We start from the raw sequence: 23953 nt of genomic DNA on the forward strand, positions 1-23953 counted from the left end.
AAAATAGTATGCCACTGTTGCATGTTGCACAGGCGGTAAAGACTGTATTATTGACAGCATTGATGATATTGTTCCATTTTGTTACTTGTAAAATATCCTAAGGCCAGCAATAGGAGATGACAGATGGAAACAATGATCTTCAGCTCATTTTTAGACATTTCAAAGCACCAAATGGTAAATCTGAGAATATCACTTTTTTAAAACATCACATGCCCTAAAGTAAATAAAACTTTGGGAAAAAAGAAATAAATGGCTCTGAACTGCAAAAAAGTTTTAAGATTAAGCAGAAAAATAAGGTAATGTCTATTTTCCTGTTATCTCAAAGTTTACTTGAACAGTTTCTTAACGATACGATTCCCAGTGAAGCTAAACTCATGATTCTGTTTGAAGGCAGGATATAGTATAACAATGTGGATCAAAAGTGTTCGGACCCATCAGCTTCTATAGAATGGGGGCTGCACCAAGACGTACCTTCTGATGTTTGTATCAGGCTGTGGGAGCATGCAGTCATTTTGAACATTATAACCCATGTGCTTCTTAAAATAGGCATAATAAATCAAACTTTTCAGCCACCAGTGAAGATTTGAAGAGTATCCCTGCTGAACATTAGTATTTATTTGTTAAAATGACTATAATTGAAATTCTGTTTTAAGTTACTATAGCCACTCATCTTGACCAGGTACTATATATATCTGCCATGAAATTATTTTGTTTTATTTTAGTGGGTTGTTTTAAAGAACAGGAGAAATTGGGTAACTCATGCTTTAAATGGTCCTTTGATCACTTTAGGCCACTCCAGGAAGGTGCATTCCTTTAGTAACCATATAGGTTCTTTCCTTCCCTACTAAATATGGCTCCCAGCTTAGCACTAAGGGTACAACTCAGGTAATACTCTAGTTTTACATGCACATTTTCATCATGCAAAAATATGGCTACACTTCACAATTTTTTTTTTAATAAAATGTAGTAGAAAATGTCTACTACATTAAGGGAAACGGCCTATTATTATTTTCAGTTCATCCTCCTATCAGGTGATGTTACTGTCTGCACTTCCTACGCCTCCTGGCCAATGAGAAGCCCGGAATGGAGCAGAGGGCGGAGCGTGCTACCTGTTGAAGAAAGAAAAGCCCAGCAGCTGACTAAGCTGTTTCACATAAACTATTTCATTTATGGCTAATACTTTTACAGCCGTCACTCTTCAGTAACCGTTCGAGTCTTTTATCAACAGGAGGACGATGCAAGCAGCTTAATTAGTCAGATTTACCCCCCGCAAAAAAACAACATCTACCCTTGCTTAGTTTGAATTCTACAATATTTGTTATTTTGATATCTGTTTAGTCTCGGAGCGATGAAGCCAGTTGCTGAGATCAGATCAGAGTTTATCATTGCTCTGGATAAACGCGGGCATGTCTGCAAATATATCCTCATCGTTTTCAACATCATCTTTGCGGTAAGTCTGAGTCATCATATAAACAGTTATGAAAACCGGGATGGGGGGCATAAATATGAGGCTTAAATGTGTGAAGCACACACCACTGACTGGATTATACAGGTGCATCTCAATAGATAATATAATATTTAAAAAAATGAATTTATTAAAGTAATTAAATTCAAAATGTTAAACTTATAATACTGATTTGCACGATTATGGTTTTTTACAGGTTAATCTACAAGATTTGGAATATAAGGAAAAAGTTCAACATTTTTTGTCACTCATTTCAGAAAATGAAAGTCATTATTCTATGAATTCATTCCTCATATAGTAAAACATTTCAAGCCTTTATTTCGTGTAATTTTAATGATTATGGCTTACAGATAACGAAGACCTTAAAATTCAGTGTCTCAAAAAATAGGAATATTGTGAAAAAGTTAAAAATTGGAAACTTATGGTGTCACACCATTATTGACTAATTTACCCAAAACACCTGAATAGGTTTCCTGAGCCTCTAACTCAAAGTTGTCAAATTCCAGTCCTCGAGGGTCTGTGTCTTGCAACCTTTGCCTCTCCTTCACACACCTGATAATCTAATAATTAGGCAATTAGCAGGACTCTGGATAACTTGACTGCATACTTAGGTGGTAATTCAGCCATTTGATTAGGGTGTGTTGAAGCAGGGATACATCTAATAGTTTGAGGACACCGGCCCTTGAGTACTGGAGTTTGACACCCTGCTCTAAATTGTCTCTAAGTCAGTAGGCTGCACAATCATATGGAAGACTGCTGCTTGGATAGGTGTCCAGAAGACAGTCACTGACATCCTCCACAAGGAGGGTAAACCAGAAAAGGCCATTGGTAAAGAAGCTGGTTATTCATAGAGTGCTGTATCAAAGCACATCCGTAGAAAGTTAAGTTGAAGGAAAAAGTGTGGTAGGTATAAGGTACATCCGCAAAAGGGATAACTGCAGCCTTGACAGGATTGTCAAGGAAAACCCATTCAAAAATTTGGGGAGCTTAACAAGGAGCTGCCTGAAGCTGGAATCAGCGCATCAAGAAACACTACGCGCAGATGAATTATACCCATGGGGTATAGATGTCAAATTTCTTGTGTCAAGCCACTACTGAATCAGAGATGCCAGAAGTGTCTTACCTGAGCTAAGTAAAAAAAGAACTGGACTGTGGCTCAATGGTCCAAAGTCCTCTTTTCAGATTAAAGTAAAGTTAGCATTTCATGTGGAAATCAAGGTCCCAGAGTCTGGAGGAAGAGTGGAGAGGCACATAATCCATGTTGCTTGAAGTCCAGTGTAAAGTTTTCACAGTCAGCAATGATTTGGGGTGCCATGTAACCTGCTGGTGTTGATCCACTCGGTTTTCTGAAGTCCACAGTCAATGCAGCCATCAACCAGTAAATATTAGAGCACTTCATGCTTCCCTCCACTGACAAGTTGTATGGAGATGCTGATTTTATTTTCCAGCAGGACTTGGCACCAGCTCAATGTGCCAAAAGTACCAAAAGCTGGTTTAATGACCATGGTGTTACTGTCCTTGATTGGCCATTAAACTGGCCTGACCAGAACCTTATAGAGAATCTATGGAATATTGTCAGGGTGGAACATGAGAGACACTAGGCCCAACGATATAGATGACCCGAGGGCTGCTATCAAAGCAATCTGGGGTTCCATTGCACCTCAGCAAAACCGCAGGCTGATCTCCTCCATGCCACGCTGCATTGATACAGTTATTGACGCAAAAGGAGGCCCAACCATGTATTGATTTTATAGAAAAACTATGTACTTTGCTCCTCCTTGAACTGCCACCTTAATGTGGTGGAGGGCTTTGAGTGCTCGAATGATCCTAGAGGCTATGTTGTCCCGGACTTAAATGCCCCTGATTGAGTCTCCTATGGAAAACAGGCTCTGGGTGACGGGTCAGACAAAGAGCCTAACCCGCCTTCATGAGGACGGCTAGAATGAGGCATGCACCCTTGCCTGATATGGCGGGTCCCACCCTGGAGCCAGGCCTGCGGTCGGGACTTGTCTGCGAGCGCCTGGTGGCCGGGTTACTCCTCGCCGGACCTGGCCGGGCCAAGCCCGAATGAGAGACGTGATGCCATTTCCTAGTGGGCTCACCACCTGCAGGGTGAACCACGAGGGACCGGTGCAAAGAGGATCGGGCAGCAGACGAAAGTGGAGACCTCGACAACCCGAACTCTGGATGCTTAAACTGGCTCTAGGGATGTGGAATGTCACCACGCTAGGGGAGAAGGAGCCTGAACTTGTGCAGGAGCTCGAGAAATATCTGCTAGAAATAGTCGGGCTTATCTCCACGCACAGCGTGGGTTCTTAAACCCAGCTCCTCGAGAAAGGTTGGACTCTCTTCTACTCTGGAGTGGCCCTCAGGGAGAGGCGGCGGGCTGGGGTGGATTTGCTTGTCGCCCCCCAGCTCAGCCATCTTGTGTTGGGGTTTACCCTGGTGGATGAAACGGTCTCATCCCTGCACCTTTGGTTTGGGGAACTGTTCTCAGACGTTTTGGCCTATGGGCCGAGCGGTGGTGCAGATTACCCGGCCTTCTTGGCATCCCTGTCGGGGCACTCCGTCATTCTGCTGAGGGACTTCTACGCCCCTGTGGGAAATGACAGTGACACCTGGAGAGGCGTGATCGGGAGGAATGGCCTCCCCAATCTGAATCTGAGTGGTGTTTCATTATTGGACTTCTGTGCCAATCACGGATTGTCCATAATGAACACCATGTTCAAGCATAAGGGTGTTAATCAGTTCACTTAGCCCCAGGACACCCTAGGCAGGAGGTCAATGATAGACTTTGTTGTCGTGGCCTCGGACCTTCGGCCGCATGTCTTGGACACTTGGGTGAAGAGAGGGGCTGAACTGTCCACCGATCACCACCTAGTGATAAACTGGAAGAAGAGGAAGCCGGAAACGTCTGGCGAAGCCCTCGGCCAGGGATGTATTCAACTTCCACCTCCGGGATAGCTGTGACCAGATTCCAGGGGAGGTTGGAGACATAGAGTCTCTATTGTCTCTGCTGTTACCCGTAGCTGCGGCCGTAAGGCTTGCGGTCCCTGTCGCGGTGGCAATCCCCAAACCCGGTAGTGGACACCTGCAGTAAGGGATGCTGTCAAGCTGAAGAAGGAGGCCTATTGGCTGTGGTTGGCTTTTGGGACTCCTGAGGCGGCTAAAACAAAAATATATATAGTGACAATTATAATGATCTAATACAGTTTTCAATGCATTTCTGTGTAGGATTTGCTTTTATAACAACATAAAATAACATAAAATGATTACATCTTGTAAAGCCTATCTAGCTTCATAACACACATGTAGACTTGTGCAGATATGTTATTCATTGAAACATCTAATATCTCTGCCCTGGAATTTATACCAAGAACAAATCCATACCAGGTGGTCCAGCTGGACAGGTTTGATTCCCTGACTGTGCATTCCTTCTGTTCTTTATCAGTTTCCTCTGCACTGTCTTCTTTCTTTCTCTCTGACTCCGAAATCATCTTATCTTCATTCATTTCTTCACCTGTTGCACTTTCAGTTCATGGAGATCTGATTTCAACTGCAGTCCACGCATTGTGAATCTTCTACATAATCCACCCAAGGCTGTGGTAATTGCTGTTGCTTTTCTTGTTCCTTCCACTTAACTTTCTATTAATATGCTTGGATGCAGAACTGTGTGAACAGCCCAATTTCCTTAGGAATGACCTTTACGTGTCAATAACTTTCTGCAGGATAACTGCCAACTCAGCAGTATTTCCCCATTCTCTATTAAAAATCCTTTAATTATTTTTAAATTATTCTTATAAACAGAGTTTTAGGTTTTCATCAGCTATATCTATATATAAAATTAATGCTTAAAATCTATTACTCTATGAGTAAATATTCTATACGTAAGTTTCACTTTAAACTTTTGATGGTCTAATTTCTTGAGAAGCACCTGTACTAAGCAAAGAAGTAAAATTCTGGGATTTCCCGGTTTGTTCCTCATTTTGCAGATAGTGGGGTTCACGTCATTGGTGTTTGGTCTGTGGCTGAATTTTCATGGCAACTCCAGGGACATGTTTGATACATCAACCGCCAACAACAACCAGGAAGGCATTGACTTAGAAGTCTTTGAAATCGGTCAGTGAATAAATGACTTGTAACCATGGAGCCTCCTACCTCTATGTAGTTTCACATTACATTCAAATCATGTTCTGTTTTCTCTCCGTTCAGCCGTTTACATCTTGGTAATACTTGGCTTAGTAATGGCGATTGTTGGGAGTTTTGGAGATTATGCTGCCTGCAGTGAGAATAAAATGGCTCTACAAGTGGTGAGATATTTTTTTTAATTTTTAAACCCATGCCTGTGTCTGCATTCATACAATTCTAGACTATTTTTTTACTTTGATGTGAAAATGTAGGCAACTGAAATGATATGCATAATACCATACATTCTCATCCGTCATATCTTATTAATAGTCAAAGTTACTTGATCAGAAAGATACTTATATATTTTACAAAATAGAATTAGGTTTTAACTTTGAACATTTTATTTTTTAAATCAGAATACTGACACTTCACCTTAGAAATTAACAATTAATATAACTCTTCCCTAATAAAATCAAGAATTTACTTTTTTAGGGATCAAACCAAAAAGTATAATGATTAATAAAGAAAAAAGAAACATAAAACATGAATTCTAACTACTGTATGATAAATTTCAAAGGTACTGAGAATGACTACTTTAAGTATCATTGCTGATCAAAAGTTCTACCAAAGTCTCTTTCTGAAATTTAAATGCAATCTTTTTGTTCATAACCTAAAAGGCTACATACCTGACCTAACTTTAATGGAATATCTTGGAGAGGAACAAGGAGGAATGAACCTCAAAAGAGTCACCTTTGGTCCAGCAGCTTGGCCACCATGGAACCACTACAATAAAAATATGAATTTCATCACTACTAAATATTTCAGTCAAATGTTAGTGGTATTAACACTATGTGGACGTGATTGGGAATGGCAGAAACTCAGACACAAAGTGATTAGAAATGTAAAGCCATAGAGTGGGGCCAGTGGATGCTGAGGCACTAACTGTAGAGAACAGTGGGTAGAAAGCTTCATTGAATGGGTTTTTATGGGCGAGCAGCCTGTCTGTGTCCAACATTGTGGGAAGAGTTTGTATATGGCCCCTTCCTGTTGCAAGGTGCTCAAAGCAAGGTCCATAAACACATGGATGACAGAGCCTGGTGTGGAAGAACTTAACCTGTCTGCATAGAGTTCTGGTCTCTACCTAACAGAACATCCTTGTAGCCTCCTCATCCAACATCAGTGTCTGACCTCAGAAATATCCCAAAAAAACACAGATAAACCTTGTGGGAAGCCTTATTAGAAGAGGTGAAGCTGTTTTAGGTGCAACAGGTTGGTTGATGACAGAATGTGACCACTGGATATGGACTCCAGCCGTCCATCCATGTGGATCCATGTAAATAAACCATGACAGCTTCATTATGAAACATTGGATGGTTTGTCAAACTCATTAACATCATCTGCAGAATAAAACATTATTTTATTATTTTAAAGTCCTGGTGGAGGCCCTCTTCTACAATCTTTGTTAGAGAAGTGAAAAGTGCGCTATGTTCAGATTTCTGAGGGTCCATATCTCCACAAAAATGTATCATTATGATCAAAAGTTGAACTCAAACATCACATGGGAGCAGATGGTACGGTACAACTGACTCAAACTTCTAACTCTAAACCAAAGCTGGTGTGTTTTAAATAAAGTGATGAGAAAAGCTGGTGAGGCCTTTGCAACACGGTATCAAAGATGTGCTGCATTAGAAACACTCAACACTGAAGTAGTAGAAGACAAAAAAAAAAAAAAGTATCGTGATGCAAAGACAGCTTGACACCTGTCTGTCTTTTGTTGGAGTAGCTGTTGGGAGGACTTTTACTGAAAACGAACAAATTTATGTTTCCTATGAAAGCTGTTTTATAGACAGATTAGATTTTAAAGCACAGAATTTTCTATTGTTTTGTATTGGGATTTAAATGGTTCCTTTGATTCCTCCATCTCTCTCCAGTTCTCTGTCCTTCTATTCCTCTTGGCTATGGCAGAAATAACTGTCGGACTGCTTGCTTACTTCACCTGGGATGAGGTAACTGGAAAAATGTGATTAGAAACTGGTAAAGAATCGACACTTCTTACTCTAATTATGTGATTGGATTTCATTGATAAGATTGCAGAGAACCTAGGAAAGTTGTATGCTGATTTATATAAGCTCTGTGTGAAAAATGAAGACAAAGACATTGCTGGCCTTCTGACATTCATCCACAGCTCGGTAAGCAACCATTATATCGGACTTCCCAGTATAAGAACCAGCAGAGCCTAATTTATTTGTCTTCAAAGTGTTGCATCTTATTTATTTCATTCCTAAATGTGCATTTCATTTATTGAACTTTCAGTAGACCTAAACTGTCTTTGAATTTGGAAAGCCTCCTTACATCACCCAAATCTTTAGCTTCATTCGCAGATTGATGTTGTGACTCTGAGCCACTTCAAAATGTTAATATTACTTCCAGTCAGAAGACACAAAGTATGGCTTTAAACCCAAGTCAGCCAGGCGGATGAATAACTTTGGGCTTAAGTGTGTGTGACTGTATGAACATACAACACATAAAGCAACTGACATAGTTGTAAAGTTAAAATTTCCAAAGGTGAAATTTTCTGTTTAACAGTAATTTCTTGATAGTGTTAAATTTTGATCTCTGGATGTGCTCCTCTATCCGTTTTATCCACTGCTCTGCAGCTCCACTGCTGTGGACTGACTGGAGTCCAACCCAACGACTTTGTTAGGAAGACCTGCCTCAAGGTGTATGATGCAGAGCACAGTCATATGCAGGTAAGTTGGTGTTTAATCAAACCAATCCATTATGTTTGGTCCAGTCCAAACTTCATAATTACCTGAGAATGATGAAAACCACAGCTGGTTCTAATAATTTATGCTATACTTCTTTTTCTTTCTCTTTTTGACAGAAGAAAAGTGACTTACTAGGTATCGAAATCTTTTGTCTGTGGTTTTTTTTTTTTTTTTTTCGGGGGGGGGGGGGGGGGGGGGGGGGGGGTCACAAAACTAACAATTTTATTAGTTTTGCAACATAAACTAAAACTGAAAACTGGATCTTTTTTTCATTAAATATTACATATATGGGTAGAATTTGATGATGGCCTGATTATTGAGCTCAGACGTTGGGTCCTCTTTTAGGCTTGTATTTCACGGTAACAGTATTTCAGAAAAACACCATACCTGCATTTAAACATGGTGGTGGATCTGGGGCTACTTCGCCTCCTCAATACCTGGATGACTTGCTGTAATTGATTGAGCTATGAATTATGCTCTCTAGCAGAACATACTAAAAGAGAAGCTCTGGTCATTAGTTTGTGATCTTAATCTCAAAGAAACTCAAGTTACTCAGCAAGAAAATTATCCAAAGCACACCAGCAAGTCTACCTCTGAATGGCTCAAAAAATAAAGATTTTTTGTTGGCCTAGTCAAAATCCAAACTTAAATCCAATTAAGATCCTGTGGCAGGACCTTTAAACAGGCCATTTCCTAACATAAACCCTCTAATTTGGCTTAAAATAAGATATTTCAAGAAGACGAGACAGACCAAAATTATCTTATGTATTAAAGCAAAAACAGAAGAAATGTGAATGCAAGCATGTTGAGAACTCATGACTTTTGGTTTTTAACAGAGCTGCAGAGAGAACATTACAACTTTCTCTGACAATAAGGCACCAGTGGTGCTGGGCTGCTTCGTTGGAACCGGCGCTATTTTGGTAGGCAAATTGTGCACATTTGCTTATAGGAAATAAATAACATCTAAGACACAGCAATGAATGGTCAACTGTTTAGCTCACGCTAGACATGTCTGAAAAATATGTTCCAACACTTCAGTTTGCTTTGTAAGCAGATCCACCCAACCCGTTTAACCCTTGTTTTCCTAATCTTTCCCTTCCAAAGATTGGAGAAGTGATTTGCACCTGCTTGCTCACTTCAAAGATTTATCGGGACTCTGATTCTCGGTAAATTATTCAGACTCTCTGCATCGTCACCTTGGATTCTCGTCAGCCTTTCATCAGGACCTGGATGCCTTCATGTCCCCCATTGCTTTCTCCATCTCAGTCATCTTAGTTTTTCATTCTTATTGCACAATCCTGACAAATTTGCATCTCCATGAAGAATTACAGATCCCTTCTTCAGTCATGGCCAAAGGGTTGACAATAACACGAGTTATGTTTAGCAAACTGAATATTTCTAGATTATTTTTTGAATAAAACCTTTAGTTGTAACCTTCAGTTACATCAGACCAGTCTCTCGCCGCTAGTAATTCTGCACCTGAAAGAAGAGTTTTCTGGGTCATCAACAACTACAAGGTTGCAGAACATGTGGCTTCAGGATGTACAAATGTGTCCAACAGTAAGGGCCGTCTCCTGTGATAAGGGCAGAAAAGAAAGTGGTCTCTGATCGGGACAAACACCAAAAACAGACTGATAATCCACCAAAGTACCAGGATACACAGTAGAACACTAGTGCAGTTGTTTTTCCTGATGAATCCTCCAAATTTTTGTAACAGAGAAATAATTTTTCCTGGAAAAGGTAAGCGACATTGAAGGGCGGACTTAAAATGCTGCCAAAGAACAATGTCATGAATAAACACATTGATTAAAACATCCTCCATGATCAACTTCTTCCTACCACCCAGGCAGTCTGGTGATCTGTATATTTGAGAATGAAGAACTGCGTCAACGTTACACAGATTTTTAGCATTCCTACACGTTTTTAAGTTCCCAGTCCTATATGTTCACTTAAAATATAAAGTTCAAAAGGAATTCAAAACAGATGTTCTTACAGCTGGAAGGGTTTAAATTAGAAACCGGGAAAAACAAATGAAGAAAAGAACCGTGGGAACTCCAAGTCGAGTGTTTCAATGACCAGAACATTGACATTTAAACCAACAACATATCACCATCAGTCAGAATTTGACACAGATGCCAGAAAAAAAGATTAAAATTGCACAAAGTATAAGAATGATCATCAATGTAAATATTCACTTCATTAATTTTGATTAATGTTGGACATCTTTTAAATCTTTTAGTTTCAATCACCGTTTACCTTCCTCTTCCTGGGTCAGTATATCAGATTCAAGTCCTGATCTGTTTAGGTAAACGCAGTTTTTTTTTTTTATATTAGACCGTGTATTTAGAACAGGAAGACTGGGGTTTTTGAACTTTAAACTCTTGACTACATCGCCAGGCCTATGCTAAATCACTGTTTGAGAGCTAAAAACAAGCTTTTCATTTGTTGCTCAAAATATTTTCATCAAATTCCAAAACTGAAGGCTCACTTTGTCCATCACAGCAGGTATCAAACTAGTGTGAAGTTCTTAGTACCTATAATTTATAACTTCCTGTCCCCATCCTTAAGGAGCAAGGGTACACTGGGACCCCCTAATCTCTTTTAACTGTTCTTTAGTTTGATTTATGTTCCAAGTGTGTCAATTATAGCTCGACGTCTCTGCTGTTCACAAGTTGACTTGTCTGCTGAGGCATGGCATCCCACTCTTCCTGAAGAGCGGCCTTCAGGTCATTGAGGTTCTGACATATAGCTACGAGCCTCTAGACAAGGACTGGAATAAAGATGATATTCAAGTAGTATTGGCTCATCTCTGTACCATTCACAAAGTGTGGGGTCATTCTGTATTGACTAGACATACCTGTCCCATTGTGCAATAATATGTTTAAGTTGTTTAATAATGTCCTGGGAATACCAGCCCAATATGATTGTGGTAATAGAACAATAGACGAAAGAGTGATTTGTGCACTGGCATGCTTAAAACAAACTCTGGACAAATGTAACAAATTTACTACTTATCTCCAAAATATAATTTTAACAAAATTCAAGTCCAAGTTAAAATATTTTAAATAAGTCAGAAACAATTCAACATAAACTACCAAGCAAAATTAAGCAATAAGGAAAACTAACTATATACAAATGAAGGAAAAAGATAAATAAAATGGTTGAAAAGCATAAGCATTTAAATGATGCAATGATATCACAGTTCAGTGTGGATATGTATGTTTGAGAGCCAAGGTTTATTTTGAGGAATTTTGAAATGACTTCAAATTAGTTTTGAAACTAATTAAGAGCTGGTATTTGTTCAAACAACCAGTTCACAATTAAATTCAGAGGGTTTGATAAAACATTTTCATAAAATATTTTCCAGAATGATTAGCGGAATTAGAAATCAATAAACATTTTGGACAACTGAGTAGCAGCTAGGAGAGAGAAAGCTTCTGCTTGGACTGTACGCTTCTGGTATGCAGAGCTGCCGTTTCTGTGCCGTCTCCCTCAGGCAGAGAGTGGCAAAGCAGCTTCTCGATGTGATTAGAGGACAGTCTCTTCTGATGGACCCTCTGGGTCAGATCCTTTTTCTGCAGAAATTTTTGAAAGAAGGGTTAAGACAGCTCAACTTAATTAACCCATGATTTACTGGATACCCGAACAGCAGAGCTTAGAGGGTTTTTTGAAGTACGTCGTAATTGCCAGAGAGTTTCGAAGACATTCAGATTGTCGTGTGCTGCCTCCATATTGCGAGCAGCTGCTGGGAGAAATCATTTGTTAGCGTCTCCATGACATCACGCGGATTCCAACTGTGACGACTCCTTCCTGAGGATGGCCTGAAAAAAGTTAATGCTGTGCAGTATGTCATTCAGTTTTTTTTTTGTTTTTTTTTAAACCAGTGTATAGCTCTCTGTGTACAGTTCAACTTCATGGCTGGGGCACAACAGCCCATACTCCACCACCACCAAAGGCTTGTCTGCTGACAACACTGGCTGATGCGTCACGCTCTCCTTGACGTTTCCAACATCATTTCTGCGCAGTGTAAATCAACTATCATCAGAAAGCAGCTCTGAAGCTCACTGGCCCCTCGTCCAGTGTAAAGGCTCCCTGGCCCATGCAAGACAATGATGCCGGCTGCTGGTGGTATAGTCAGGTACTCTTGCAGGTCGTCTAGCACATAGATGTAAACAGATTTGAAGTCTGACATGACACTTGGGTGCCTCTCACCTCCCCTTAAATGGGCTTGGAGTGGTATTCATCTGGTTCAGCTGTTTATATTGAAGAGGTCATCAGTGTGGGATGTGGCTATAGGACGTCCACTACTTTGCCTTTCTAAGGTTCTTCCAGACTCTGTAGCAACCTGCTGATAACACTGACACAAAGCTCAGTGGCCACTTCCATCTGAGAGCATCTTGTTTTAAGCCTTGCAACGGTGAGGTACTGTTGATCAATTGTTTAGAGTCTTCTTGGTTAAATACTAATTCTGATTGAACCAGTAAATTTATTGGTAGATTTATGGATCAAACACCTCTTGTGAATTTTACTGTTAAGCTCCTTGTTAGAGAAGCAAAAAGAACAGAAACACTTTACAGTTGGACATATGCATTCAAGTTTAAATTTTCACATTAACTTCACCTGTAAGGGTTATAGAGCATTTTATGTTCGTCCTGATATTTCAACCAAAAGCTAAATATACACCCAAACATAGGTGTCTGTTACTAGTGCATGTTGAATTGCTTTGAAGTTGCACATTAAAGAGTTGTTGGTATAAGCTCTGATTTTATACTGAAGGCAGAATTCATGTTGCTGTAAAGCCTGGTGTCTTGCTACTTTTGAAAGCCAAATCATGTAGTCCAAACTACTGCACTGAATTATTTTAGAAATTAGTTTTCTCCCAGGCCATTGCCTTTGTACACATTTTGATAAAAACAAAAACAAGTTGCAGATGTGTAAAAGTGTCTTTATTTCATCGATTTACATCAGCGTTGGGTCCTGCAAAGATAAAAGTCATGCTGCATGAGTCTTCAAAACAAATGTAAGATAAAAGCTGAAACAAAATATCCACAAACACATTCAGCACTCATATCTGAGCTTTTTCAGAAGATGTGATTTAACAAGGAACAAAGAAACAAATGGCCCTTTTCCACTGGCTTGATTTGGCCCGACTCTGCTCGCTTCACGAGCATTTCCATTACCGTTGTTTCAGTACCGGTACCTACTTTTTTGGTACCTCGTGGTACTGTACGTGATGTGACAAACAGCTGATCACAGATTGGCCATGGGCGCGGCCAGCTGTAAGTCGACCAACGTAAAAAAAAACAAAAAACTGGCATTTTCAAACGTGCATTCAAGCGAGTGAGAAACATATGATGGAGTTCGCACAGTTATAAGGAAAAGTCACCCTTTGGAGCAACGACGAGGTGCAAGCTTTTCTGGCGATCATAGGAGACTGCAATATTCAGTGGCAGCCGAATAAATACCACATATAGGCAACAACTATTAGAAATAAAATGGGACCCAATTCAAATATTTCCAAGTCTCTTAAAGGGAAAGTGAAATCTTTATTAATAATAATAATAATGCCAAAATCCTAGTCATCAAATCTGATTGTCAATGCAGTCAGCAGATTTAATCCCCAGGCAATATATGTGTTACTTTATGTTTTTGTAACGCATTTCGGTCTTTTCTTCTTTACATTGGCGGTTGGGTGTTTCATTCGCGGTTATGCAGCACGACAAATAATGCTTTAAAGCCGGAGGTGTTCCCTTCAGCGGAGCAAAAGCGGGTCTATGGAAATGCAACACACAACGTGCACAGCCTTGCGGAGCTGTTCTGGGATGGCCAAATCAATTCAGTGGAAAAAGGGCTAAATAGATGTGCTGTATATGTATAGTGTAATAAATGGCTTGGGCATCCTATATGAATGATCTTCAAATACAAGGTGAAATACTCCAAACAGTAATCCAGGTGAACCAAGGCAAAAGTTGAGATCATCTCCATTTTATCTTTTGACACTAGTAGTCTGAATAAAGAAATATTTAATTGGTAAAGACAATTTGAAATGAGCTTTTTAGAATTATGCTTAAGCAATACTCAGCTGTCAAAACCACCATGCAGTTTTATTTTGGCAAGAAAAAGTCATTTAACCTTTGCTTGATTTCCTAAAAGTAGTCATTTAAACTAAACAATGGAGCCCAGATATTTCAAAAGAGCCACCCAGATGAATGTCATCAGCATAGAGACTGTGATTTTAAATTTAATAAGCGGATTAACTCCGTTTGAAAGAAAAGCTTCTTCAAGGTTAAGGCAGATCACTAAACTTAAGTCAGTGTTAACCAGACCTGACTTGGGAAAAGTAGTTCAGGCCTTCACTACTACCTGACTTGATTACTATAATGCACTACAGGTCCTTCTCAAAAAATTAGCATATTGTGATAAAGTTCATTATTTTCCATAATGTCATGATGAAAATTTAACATTCATATATTTTAGATTCATTGCACACTAACTGAAATATTTCAGGTCTTTTATTGTCTTAATACGGATGATTTTGGCATACAGCTCATGAAAACCCAAAATTCCTATCTCACAAAATTAGCATATTTCATCCAACCAATAAAAGAAAAGTGTTTTTAATACAACAAACGTCAACCTTCAAATAATCATGTACAGTTATGCACTCAATACTTGGTCGGGAATCCTTTTGCAGAATTGACTGCTTCAATGCGGCGTGGCATGGAGGCAATCAGCCTGTGGCACTGCTGAGGTCTTATGGAGGCCCAGGATGCTTCGATAGCGGCCTTTAGCTCATCCAGAGTGTTGGGTCTTGAGTCTCTCAACGTTCTCTTCACAATATCCCACAGATTCTCTATGGGGTTCAGGTCAGGAGAGTTGGCAGGCCAATTGAGCACAGTGATACCATGGTCAGTAAACCATTTACCAGTGGTTTTGGCACTGTGAGCAGGTGCCAGGTCATGCTGAAAAATGAAATCTTCATCTCCATAAAGCTTTTCAGCAGATGGAAGCATGAAGTGCTCCAAAATCTCCTGATAGCTAGCTGCATTGACCCTGCCCTTGATAAAACACAGTGGACCAACACCAGCAGCTGACACGGCACCCCAGACCATCACTGACTGTGGGTACTTGACACTGGACTTCTGGCATTTTGGCATTTCCTTCTCCCCAGTCTTCCTCCAGACTCTGGCACCTTGATTTCCAAATGACATGCAGAATTTGCTTTCATCCGAAAAAAGTACTTTGGACCACTGAGCAACAGTCCAGTGCTGCTTCTCTGTAGCCCAGGTCTGGGGAATGCGGCACCTGTAGCCCATTTCCTGCACACGCCTGTGCACGGTGGCTCTGGATGTTTCTACTCCAGACTCAGTCCACTGCTTCCGCAGGTCCCCCAAGGTCTGGAATCGGCCCTTCTCCACAATCTTCCTCAGGGTCCGGTCACCTCTTCTCGATGTGCAGCGTTTTCTGCCACACTTTTTCCTTCCCACAGACTTCCCACTGAGGTGCCTTGATACAGCACTCTGGGAACAGCCTATTCGTTCAGAAATTTCTTTCTGTGTCTTACCCTCTTGGTTGAGGGTGTCAATAGTGGCCTTCTGGACAGCAGTCAGGTCGGCAGTCTTACCCATGATTGGGGTTTTGAGTGATGAACCAGGCTGGGAGTTTTAAAGGCCTCAGGAATCTTTTGCAGGTGTTTAGAATTAACTCGTTGATTCAGATGATTAGGTTCATAGCTCGTTTAGAGACCCTTTTAATGATATGCTAATTTTGTGAGATAGGAATTTTGGGTTTTCATGAGCTGTATGCCAAAATCATCCGTATTAAGACAATAAAAGACCTGAAATATTTCAGTTAGTGTGCAATGAATCTAAAATATATTAATGTTAAATTTTCATCATGACATTATGGAAAATAATGAACTTTATCACAATATGCTAATATTTTGAGAAGGACCTGTATATGTTGGGGTCCTGTGAGGTCTCCTTCTACCATCTTCAGCTTGTCCTGAATGCTGCTGTTCAGATTTTAAATTCGTAGGTTTGAACACATTTCACCAGTTTTCACTCCTTTCACTTGTTCTCTGTGGGTCACAATAGATTTAAAAATTCTCCTGTTGACCTATAAATGCCTTAATGGCATTGCATCCATATATTTCTCAGACCTACTTCAACCTGACGTTTTTCCTTTGATACGGAGATCTGATCAGCTGCATTTGGTTGTTCCGATAACTAGGTGGAAGCTTAGAGGAGATCGGGCTTTTTCAGTTGTAGCTCCTAAACTATGGAACAATCTCTCCTCCAACATTAGACTTCTTCACTTCATTTTAAAATCTTTAAAAAACGAATTTGTAATCTGTCGTTTAACACATTGGGAGTTGTCTTAGTATTTTATTGTTCTGTTTTTCTAATTTTATTTTGTTTATTCTTTTAGTCTCTGCCTTTGCCTTCTATTGTTCAGCACTTTGGCAACAACCGGTCGTCTTTAAATGTGCTTTATAAATAAAATCTGACTTTACTGGAGATATATCGTTATGTCGCCTAATGTTTCCCAGTGGGTAAACAATTAAAAGAATAGGGCCCAGAACAAAGCCCTGAGCCCCCACAAGACAAATAACCATCTTAAAAAAAAATCAAGAGTGGGCTGGAAAGAATTCATATTTGGTCTAGATTCACCAACAGGTTGATCAAATTTCTAATGTTTGATTCATTTCATTCTACATACAGGTCCTTCTCAAAATATTAGCATATTGTGATAAAGTTCATTATTTTCCATAATGTCATGATGAAAATTTAACATTCATATATTTTAGATTCATTGCACACTAACTGAAATATTTCAGGTCTTTTATTGTCTTAATACGGATGATTTTGGCATACAGCTCATGAAAACCCAAAATTCCTATCTCACAAAATTAGCATATTATTAAAAGGGTCTCTAAACGAGCTATGAACCTAATCATCTGAATCAACAAGTTAACTCTAAACACCTGCAAAAGATTCCTGAGGCCTTTAAAACTCCCAGCCTGGTTCATCACTCAAAACCCCAATCATGGGTAAGACTGCCGACCTGACTGCTGTCCAGAAGGCCACTATTGACACCCTCAAGCAAGAGGGTAAGACACAGAAAGAAATTTCTGAACGAATAGGCTGTTCCCAGAGTGCTGTATCAAGGCACCTCAGTGGGAAGTCTGTGGGAAGGAAAAAGTGTGGCAGAAAACGCTGCACAACGAGAAGAGGTGACCGGACCCTGAGGAAGATTGTGGAGAAGGGCCGATTCCAGACCTTGGGGGACCTGCGGAAGCGGTGGACTGAGTCTGGAGTAGAAACATCCAGAGCCACCGTGCACAGGCGTGTGCAGGAAATGGGCTACAGGTGCCACATTCCCCAGACCTGGGCTACAGAGAAGAAGCACTGGACTGTTGCTCAGTGGTCCAAAGTACTTTTTACGGATGAAAGCAAATTCTGCATGTCATTCGGAAATCAAGGTGCCAGAGTCTGGAGGAAGACTGGGGAGAAGGAAATGCCAAAATGCCAGAAGTCCAGTGTCAAGTACCCACAGTCAGTGATGGTCTGGGGTGCCGTGTCAGCTGCTGGTGTTGGTCCACTGTGTTTTATCAAGGGCAGGGTCAATGCAGCTAGCTATCAGGAGATTTTGGAGCACTTCATGCTTCCATCTGCTGAAAAGCTTTATGGAGATGAAGATTTCATTTTTCAGCACGACCTGGCACCTGCTCACATTGCCAAAACCACTGGTAAATGGTTTACTGACCATGGTATCACTGTGCTCAATTGGCCTGCCAACTCTCCTGACATGAACCCCATAGAGAATCTGTGGGATATTGTGAAGAGAACGTTGAGAGACTCAAGACCCAACACTCTGGATGAGCTAAAGGCCGCTATCGAAGCATCCTGGGCCTCCATAAGACCTCAGCAGTGCCACAGGCTGATTGCCTCCATGCCACGCCGCATTGAAGCAGTAATTTCTGCCAAAGGATTCCCGACCAAGTATTGAGTGCATAACTGTACATGATTATTTGAAGGTTGACGTTTTTTGTATTAAAAACACTTTTCTTTTATTGGTCGGATGAAATATGCTAATTTTGTGAGATAGGAATTTTGGGTTTTCATGAGCTGTATGCCAAAATCATCCGTATTAAGACAATAAAAGACCTGAAATATTTCTGTTAGTGTGCAATGAATCTAAAATATATGAATGTTAAATTTTCATCATTACATTATAGAAAATAATGAACTTTATCACAATATGCTAATTTTTTGAGAAGGACCTGTACAACTTATTTAATATCTTCAATGTAATACATTTGATCATAGAATAATGTCAGAGAAACATGAGCTTCAACTGTTAATTTAAGCGCTTTCAGCCACAGTAAAAACAGACTGTATTTGCCTGCAGCATCCTTCTGTTGGTCTAGTTAAAGCAAATGTGTTCTTCCTGTGATTTGTACATTTCAGTGGAATACAGTCTTATTTAAAATAACATTAGTAAAGAAATTTTGCAGGATCTTTGTAGTTAAAAGCTAAAGCTATATTTTATCTCTCTTAGATCTTACCTTTGTTGCAGCTCAATCCACAATCACCATAAACAGTTGAGCAGAGTTCTGTATTGCATAAAAAGTAAACCTGATGGAAAAAAAAGGTTTCAACATTATGAACATTTTATGGTGCTTCACCAAAATCTAAGTGCAACCCAATCTAAGACCCTCTTTACAGCACAGAAAGATTTCGCCAAACTCTCAATAACCTAAACACTTTACTTTGATTTGATCACAGTAAATTTGGAAAATTATAGCATAACATCTTCATTATATCACTTCAGGAGCAGGATTTTTGTGAACTTTCTGGGGCCTGAGGAAAAGGAACCGCCATTATTTTCCAGTAGCAGCATTAGAGGATACAAGATGTTTTTTTCCTACAGAATGTTGCGTGCAGCTAAGCTTGCAAAACAAGACACCATGGGGTGCTGTGACACAAACTCCGAAGCAGCAGGAACCACTGTCACGCTGGCCATAACGGAGCCACCGGCAACAACCTGTGGCCCTCTCCGAGAACCCTTCGTAGAGTAGGCCAAATCAGTGAGAGGGGCGGAAAAGTGTACAGGAGAACCCGAGGCCAGGGATGAGTTAGCGGGTCCTGGCCCAATGCGTCTGACGCCCCTGTTAGGAAATACCACAGGGGGCAATGAGTTGACTCCTCCATGGCAAACAGATCCACCTCTGCCTGACCAAAGCGGCCCCAGATCTTGCGCACCACATCGCAGTAAAGGGACCACTCTCCCAGAGCAGGGGCCTAGCGAGAGAGAGAGTCCGCAACCTGATTGCGCTCCCCCAGTAAATACAACATTCGTAGGGTGGACAGATGACGAGAGGCCCACTCCAGAAGATCCCTGGACACCTTTTGAAGGCACGCCGGTCTGGTACCTCCCTGATGGTTGATGTGGTTAACAACAAAGGTGTTTGTTCGAACTAGCACATGCCATCCCTCTAGGTGGAGCAGAAGGTGCCTGAGGGCCATGTGTACAGCACATTTATGTGTTCGGAGCACTCCCGCGCTGATGCCAGGGACCCTGGACCGGTCTGTGTTGCCACACAGTGCCCCAGCCCGTGGGGCTGGCATCTGTTGTGACCACCTCCCTGCGACAAACCACTAACCCCATAGGAACGCCCTTGGACAAGTCCCGTCTCGCCATGGAGATAGGGAATGAGGATCTATTGACGTAAACCAGTCTCCCTTCGCAACAGCCTGAAGAACGTCCGACGTTGTAAGCATGTGAAAGGGAAGCACCCTCAGGAACTGATTGAGTCCTCTGAGATCTAAACTGGGTCGAAAACCGCCTGTTTTCTTTGGCACAATAAAGTAAATCAAATAGTAGCCCCTGGGTTGCCGCAGAATGTCTACAGCCTCGATTGCACTCTTGGTCAGGAGGGCGGAAAGCTCCTGGTCCAGTGCTTGGGATTTCACCGGGTCGGCGATAACAGTCATTTTGACCCGGCGTGAAAAGGGGGGCTGCCGTCGGAACTGTAGCCTGTAACCGTGGGTCAAAGTGGCAACCACCCACGGATCCAAAGTATGAGCAGCCCTTAAACTAAGCTGCTGATGAGAAAAATGTCCGTCGGCTGGCATCTTCGATACCCACTGTCCCAGGGAGCCCTGGGGGGGTGGGCGACCAGGATCCCTGCTCTGTCTAACTGGGTGGCAGACTGGCTGATGAAAGTCCCTGCTGGGTCTCTGCTACACCTCTCGGGGATAGAAACCCCCGGATCTATCGCCATGCCGAGGTGGTAGCTGAGCACTGGGGCTAACAGAAGGATGGCTCGAGCGCTGAGGAGGAGGCCTACTCCTGCGGAGGCCAGAAAGCTGCTGGCCAGTGTGGTGCACCTCAGCAGTTCGCTCCAGTGCCTCCACAGCTGCTGATCCGGACAGCTCCCCCGGCACGATTGAGACACACCTGAGGGTCCGACAGCATGCTTCGGTCAGAGGAGACTGCGCCAGGCAGACCTGTCGACGAGCTTAGATGAGAATAGACATGACACGGCAGAGCTCTCTGGTCATCAGCGAAAAGGCCTGCAATGCTGCGTCACTAAACCCAATTGCACCACCAGTGTCCTGAAGGGATACAGAGAGGGCAAACATGAGATGTGCCATGGAATTGGCAAGGCAGCCAGCACGCACACCTGCATTGTATGCTTTACACAGGAGGTCATTGGTAACCCAACATTGTGTATGTTGGCATCGGACATCAGGACCCAGGGCTTCATCTGGTGACACGATTAGTGAAGCAACAGCGGGTTCACTGACTCGTGCATGGCAGCAAACACTCGGCCATCTTTGGAGAGACGTGACAACGCCCAACAGGTGTGCAACTCCCTCATATACTCCTCTGACAGAGGGACAGAAAAGGGAGTAGGAGCCTGTCCGTGCCTGAAAAAGGCACTTCCGGAGGCAGACTCCTCTCCTAGCAGGAGTTCCAGCTGCAGCTGCCTCAAGGCCATACACATGACCTTCCGCATAGAGCCGTCACTGGGCTCACCAACCGCACTTTGAAGTGAAATGAGCCAGTCTCAGAGGCTTGGGAGGACTGCGCCGCCTCCTCATCTCTAAATTGAGAAACCGACGTGGCCACAGACAAAACATCCTCCTCCGCAGACAAATCAGGCATGGGTGGAGAAGAGAGCCCAGCGGTTGGAAGTGAGGCATCAGAATGACATGTTTGCAACAAGGACTTCATCTCTGCCAACTCCGTCGACAACTGCTCAACCCTGGTGGCCAGGCCCTGGTCAGACTTGGCCCGCTTCCTCCTAGAGAGGGCAAAGATACGGTGGTCTTACCACGGCACTTTGAACGCCTGAGGGGGGCCACCTGCCCAGAGGGCGGGAGGTCAGCATCATCCTGAGGGCACCACTGGGCCAACTGAGCCACCCTCAATGCATGGGGCATGAAACTACAGTTCATGCAGGGGTTCTCAGACAGCCCCTCCACCAGGTGATCACATCCACGGCAAGTAGGGCACAGATCATGGCCATCATCTGCCTGAAGCGCAGCCCCACAATCCATGCGGCAGTGGGAGACATCCATGTCGACGATTGAAAACAAGGCTCATCCCCAATTCAGATGGGAATATAAATAAGCTAAAATCGGGAGAGGGGGCGCCAACGCTGCCGTCACCGACAAACAGCAAACTTAGCTGCAGAAATCCTTCAACAAGATGAACCTGTTGCAGCCCTAGGAGGGCGAAAATACTGCAACTCCAGCCAGCAAGCGACAGGGCGTCCAGGCAACGTGGAAGCAAAAGCTCATGCGAACAGCACAGCACAGAAGAAGAAATAAGGAACAGAGCCTCGGATGACTTAGACATATACAGGTCCTTCTCAAAATATTAGCATATTGTGATGAAGTTCATTATTTTCCATAATGTCATGATGAAAATTTAACATTCATATATTTTAGATTCATTGCACACTAACTGAAATATTTCAGGTCTTTTATTGTCTTAATACGGATGATTTTGGCATACAGCTCATGAAAACCCAAAATTCCTATCTCACAAAATTAGCATATCATTAAAAGGTTCTCTAAACGAGCTATGAACCTAATCATCTGAATCAACGAGTTAACTCTAAACACCTGCAAAAAGATTCCTGAGGCCTTTAAAACTCCCAGCCTGGTTCATCACTCAAAACCTCAATCATGGGTAAGACTGCCGACCTGACTGCTGTCCAGAAGGCCACTATTGACACCCTCAAGCAAGAGGGTAAGACACAGAAAGAAATTTCTGAACGAATAGGCTGTTCCCAGAGTGCTGTATCAAGGCACCTCAGTGGGAAGACTGTGGGAAGGAAAAAGTGTGGCAGAAAATGCTGCACAACGAGAAGAGGTGACCGGACCCTGAGGAAGATTGTGGAGAAGGGCCGATTCCAGACCTTGGGGGACCTGCGGAAGCAGTGGACTGAGTCTGGACTAGAAACATCCAGAGCCACCGTGCACAGGCGTGTGCAGGAAATGGGCGACAGGTGCCGCATTCCCCAGGTCAAGCCACTTTTGAACCAAACAGCGGCAGAAGCGCCTGACCTGGGCTACAGAGAAGCAGCACTGGACTGTTGCTCAGTGGTCCAAAGTACTTTTTCAGATGAAAGCAAATTCTGCATGTCATTCGGAAATCAAGGTGCCAGAGTCTGGAGGAAGACTGGGGAGAAGGAAATGCCAAAATGCCAGAAGTCCAGTGTCAAGTACCCACAGTCAGTGATGGTCTGGGGTGCCGTGTCAGCTGCTGGTGTTGGTCCACTGTGTTTTATCAAGGGCAGGGTCAATGCAGCTAGCTATCAGGAGATTTTGGAGCACTTCATGCTTCCATCTGCTGAAAAGCTTTATGGAGATGAAGATTTCATTTTTCAGCACGACCTGGCACCTGTTCACAGTGCCAAAACCACTGGTAAATGGTTTACTGACCATGGTATCACTGTGCTCAATTGGCCTGCCAACTCTCCTGACCTGAACCCCATAGAGAATCTGTGGGATATTGTGAAGAGAACGTTGAGAGACTCAAGACCCAACACTCTGGATGAGCTAAAGGCCGCTATCGAAGCATCCTGGGCCTCCATAAGACCTCAGCAGTACCACAGGCTGATTGCCTCCATGCCACGCCACATTGAAGCAGTCATTTCTGCCAAAGGATTCCCAACCAAGTATTGAGTGCATAACTGTACATGATTATTTGAAGGTTGACGTTTTTTGTATTAAAAACACTTTTCTTTTATTGGTCGGATGAAATATGCTAATTTTGTGAGATAGAAATTTTGGGTTTTCATGAGCTGTATGCCAAAATCATCCGTATTAAGACAATAAAAGACCTGAAATATTTCAGTTAGTGTGCAATTAATCTAAAATATATGAATGTTAAATTTTCATCATGACATTATGGAAAATGATGAACTTCATCACAATATGCTAATATTTTGAGAAGGACCTGTATGCCTCTGTGGTCATCCTGTGTGTCAAAGGTATGACTGTTGGTATAATTACTCAAACTGCGCATGCGCAAAGGGAACATTTAGTGCTTGCAGCACCACCCTCTGGCT

General features: G+C 42.2%; 1 protein-coding gene and 1 long non-coding RNA gene across 3 annotated transcripts in view; one reads left to right on the plus strand and one right to left on the minus strand.

Moving 5' to 3' along the window:
- Positions 1-7740: 7740 nt before the first annotated feature.
- LOC124865013 lies at positions 7741-10695 on the plus strand. The gene is made up of 4 exons (XR_007037423.1): positions 7741-7782; positions 8251-8343; positions 9198-9281; positions 9466-10695. It is a non-coding gene; the product is annotated as an uncharacterized LOC124865013 (long non-coding RNA).
- A 2595-nt stretch (positions 10696-13290) lies between these two features.
- The window catches only part of LOC124863953, a 35347-nt gene continuing 24684 nt past the window's right edge, over positions 13291-23953 (minus strand). For both annotated transcript variants that reach the window (XM_047358534.1, XM_047358533.1), the window contains exons 12-13: positions 18932-19001; positions 13291-13338 (exon numbers count right to left, since the gene is read on the minus strand). The gene's annotated coding sequence lies outside the window, so the exon portion shown is untranslated. The remainder of the gene's footprint in view (positions 13339-18931; positions 19002-23953) is intronic.

This window comes from Girardinichthys multiradiatus, chromosome Y (assembly GCF_021462225.1).
Source record: "Girardinichthys multiradiatus isolate DD_20200921_A chromosome Y, DD_fGirMul_XY1, whole genome shotgun sequence".
In the NCBI taxonomy this organism is placed as follows: Eukaryota; Metazoa; Chordata; class Actinopteri; order Cyprinodontiformes; family Goodeidae; genus Girardinichthys; species Girardinichthys multiradiatus.